General features: G+C 44.1%; 1 long non-coding RNA gene across 1 annotated transcript; it reads left to right on the forward strand.

Moving 5' to 3' along the window:
• The first annotated feature begins 1,618 nt into the window (after positions 1–1,618).
• LOC148652966 (uncharacterized) lies at positions 1,619–3,732 on the forward strand. The gene is made up of 3 exons (XR_015925496.1): positions 1,619–1,909; positions 2,363–2,397; positions 2,751–3,732. It is a non-coding gene; the product is annotated as an uncharacterized LOC148652966 (long non-coding RNA).
• The last annotated feature ends 490 nt before the right edge of the window (positions 3,733–4,222 follow it).

A 4,222-nucleotide genomic window follows, 5' to 3' on the forward strand; every position in this document is an offset into this window, starting at 1 on the left:
TGTGGAGAATGTTAAACTTCTGTAAATTGACCTAAAGATCTGAGTATTTGTGGGGAGGGGGAAGCAAAGTCTTGCCTTAGGAAGCTTCCAAGCTGCTGTCAAGAAGAGAAGCAAGAGCATCTATGTCCTGGGTGAGCAGGGCAAGGACTTGGGTTATTGTTTCTGTTTGGGCCAGTAAGAGGCCAGTGGTTAAGGTTAGGATCAGTGATCAGTCAGGATTGGGGGTAGAGTTGAGTTGAACTGTACGTTTTGAGATGGATGCACTGAATTTGAATCTGAACTTTAATCCTTTTTGTTTTGCACTGCATGTGAATTCCAGCAAGCTGGTGACAACTGTCATAATGGAATATTGCAACAGGATCCGGAGGTTCCCTGGAAATCTGCTGTGTCAATGGAACTATAAGGAAGCGGAAGGCTGTGCCTATTTTTCAGCTATTGCCTGAATCACTGACCTTGGCTGCTCTGTGATGGACAGTTTGGAGGAGTGTCTATCCACTTTAGGAGTCCATGATGCCATTCTGCTTGATGGCCCAGCTCTGAGTAAAGGAGGCTAGTTCTGTCCTGAGGCGAGGTGATCCACCTGCTCAAAGTTCTCATCAACCACAACTGTCAAACCTCTGCGTGAGGTGGGAATACTGGTGGTCGATAATCCAATCATCTCACTGCCTGAAGTTCTTGGACCATAGCCTGCATCTTTAATGCTGATCTGCTTATTGCTCTTAACCCAATCAGTGCAACTTTTTGGCCAAGATAAAGGTGAGTTTGAAGGTAAGTAGAGGGGAGGTACAACTCAAACTCTTTTTATGAGGCTGGTCAGTAGTGGTGTTGATTGTGTTTGTAAATGAGACTAGTGCAATGATCGGTGCTTCCCAGTCCCTGGCCATCTGAAAGCACAGTGTGGAGTGACAGGAGTGGAGAATCCTGTTCAGAGGAAGCTCACTGGCTGGCTAAAAGGATACCAGCTGCGTGACCTGTTGATGTCCATTTGTGAGAATTTAAGTCCTCCACTTTGAAGAGTGGAAAGTGAAGAGATGCTGCAAGCTGTCCTTCTTGAAATTCCTGGATGCCCGTGGATCTTGGAGCAGGTACAAAGGTAGTGTCTTTTGACATGGTCCCTGGACCAGAGGTGGGTTTCACTCTTTTCCCATCATGAAAAGGTGCTTTTGGAGAAGGCTGTGTTAAGCTCTTGGACATCTTCAGATGGATAAGGTCATGCTTTAATGTGCTAAATGTTTTTTTTTTTTTCTTTTTGGCTATCTTCTGGGTTTTGTTCCCTGCTTGGGTGAAGCACTCCCACACTGACATGCACTTGACTGGCTGTCATTCTGGCTCAAATACTGAATATGTTTTGTATGTGATTTATTTCATGGGTGCACACATGTAAATAAATCACTTTGGATACACTGCAGTACAACAGTGACTTGGCGCACCAGCAGCCTCCTCCACTGCAGACTTCTTGCTGGTTATGTCTTTGAGGAGACAGCATGTCAGCCAGGTTCTCTTGATTGGTGTTGGACAGGAACTGATTTCCTCACAGGGGAGGAACTGCAATGGATCCCACCCCCTGTGGCACGAGCCCTGGACTGGGGGTTTTCTCTTTGGTCTCTGCAGGGTGTTTTACAGTTGGTCTGTGTTGGACAGATGCTGCACTGTGTCCATGTTGGAAGTAGAAATGCTGGCTTGTCTGTTTCTAACAAGTGCAGAGGACTTGGTCTAAATTTCTCTCCTTTTCAGGCTCTCTGCTGCCAGAAGGGTTGACCAGGCCTTTGCTCCAGAGGGAGGATCTTTTATCACCAGGAGTGGAGAACAGATGGTGCTGGTCTCTGGGACCTTTCCATGAAGATCTGTTGGAGGAGTGGGGTGCTTGTTCCAAGACAAAGTCAACAGTAACATCAAAGGATCTAGTCAGGTGAGTGGGTCAGGTGAGTCCCTTTCCATCCAGGAAGAGAGATGGGGCATTTTGAGCATAATGAGCACACTGGGTACATGGGGTTTTAATCGGGTACATTTGGGTACTATGGGTATATGTTGGTTTATTTGGGTACAATCAGGTACATTAGTGTAGACTGCATATCACGTTAAATGGGGTACGTTGAGTATATTGGGCAGGCAGCTTTTGGTGTGTGCATGGGAGTTGCAGCATACAGTGCAGTACATCCTAAAAACGCCATATATTACTCTTGACTTTTATCATTTTTTACACTTAAAATGGACTTGAAAGACCCTGTTCTCAGAGGAATGTAGGATAATCTGAAAGCCGTGCATTATCTTTAGTTCATTTCATGGAGAATTGAATATTTGAGAATCTTTGATTTTGTAATTTTAACAGTTCTATTTCTTCTCTGTTTCCACGCTTTATAAGGCATTGGAAGAGAAGCAAGTGGATCTATGTCCTGGGTAAGCAGGCAAGAACATTCTGGGTTATTTTGTTTGGGTTTGTTGGGGTTGAGGAAAGGGATAAGTTGGTTAGCTGGCTGTTTTGAGAAGGATGAACCTGTAATTTGTAACTTGTGTACTTATGTTTTAAACAAGATAATAGAACTGAAGTTCTCCCCTGTGGTAGGAGCCCTGCACCGTGGGTTTTTGCTTTTGCACTCTTCAGGGTGGTTTTCTGTTGGTTTGTCCTGAAAAGGTGTAGCACTGAACATTATGGCGGTTTAGGTCAAAACTGGTGTTGGGAGTGGGAATGTTGGCTGGACCATTTCTGACTAGTGCAGAGGACTCAGTCCAGTTTCTTATTTTTTCTTGAGGTTCTCTGCTGTCTGGGGTATGACCAGGCCTTTGCTGCCAAGGGAGGACGTTCACCAGGACTGGAGCCCAGATGCAGCAGACTGGGTAGTGGGTTCTGTCTGCCAAGATCTGCTTGGGGAATCATGTGCCTGTTCCAATTCCAGAAGCCAATGGACTCATCAGAGGAGCATCAAAGCTGCTTTAGAAGTTCCTAACAACAAAGGCAGAGAAAGGGAGGGAGGTCTTTGGTGGGTTAATTGTGGGCAGGAAAGAGGTTCAGGTGCTATTCGTTGTACAACAAGAGCTGCTTGAAGCTCTAAGTGAATCTCTGCACACCTGCCTTGTAATGGCTGTTAGGACCATGGCTTGTAACTTCAGCACCTGAGCCACCTGGCAGGGAGGAGACAAAGTGACTTCTAGTGCTGGAATGGAGAAAGAGTTGGCAGTTGGTAACTTTGTAGTGTTTTGCACATTCTAGGCCATTTGAAAAGCAGAGTTTGAGAGACTCAAAGGTCATGCAATGATTTATTTGCATGGGTGCACACATGTATATAAATCTTGCATTGGCTGTAGAGTAAAACTGAATTGAGCACGTAAGGTAGAAATGAATAAAAGGAAAACTAATGCCATCCACTCACTTGGAAAAGAGGGATTGGTTTAGCTGAGTGCCGCTCTTTTTTGGTACCTGCACAGAAAGCCCTTTGTCATGGGAGGGGATTTCCTACAGAATGAGGTAGGAGAAAGATGGGGGTTGTTTGTTCTGTTTTGTGAGAAGAGATATGTAGTTATGTGGCTTTGTAAATTCTTTGCCAGAAAATGTCCTCATGTATTGAAAATCTATATTTTTGTTGGTGTGGGATGATTAAAAATGACTAAATGTACTGAGTCGGTTTTCTTTTGTTTCTTGTATGCTGATTGTGGTTGTGGTTGTACAAGGTGCTATATTGAGTATATACTGGCACTGGACCTGCTTTTCCCTACATTGTTTTATTTAGGTCACAATCTTTGGGTACATTTATTTAACATTTATTTGGGTACTCTTTGGGTACATTCCTCAGCATAGAGGATGTTTATAAGCAGTTTTAATTTTATTTTTAGTGATCTAAGCATTTGTATACATTCCTGTATTATGAAAACCTGTGGTATTTGTGGAGAAAATAGGTGAGCTTTAAGGTATATATTTTAGACATTGACGGTGTAAAACACAGAATTGAAATGCAGTTTGTGGTTTTTAAATGTTTTTAAATTGGCCACTGGGTGATTTGTGCATGGTGAAATAGTGTAGAAATGAATATGCACATTTATTCCCATTTGTTTATATGCTGGGGCGGCATTATGCAGGGGTGGGCCCAGTGTGGAGGTGGAGCCCTGGTAGAAGGGTAACCCCTTGTCTTTGTAGTACCAGGTGTCCTGGCTTCCAGCTTATGAGTCCCAGCTGGGCAGGTCCTATAAAGGCACACTGGACACCCTCTGAGAGGAGCAGAGCCACCCC

This window comes from Lepisosteus platostomus, chromosome 11, assembly GCF_059453375.1.
Source record: "Lepisosteus platostomus isolate fLepPlt1 chromosome 11, fLepPlt1.hap1, whole genome shotgun sequence".
Taxonomy (NCBI): Eukaryota; Metazoa; Chordata; class Actinopteri; order Semionotiformes; family Lepisosteidae; genus Lepisosteus; species Lepisosteus platostomus.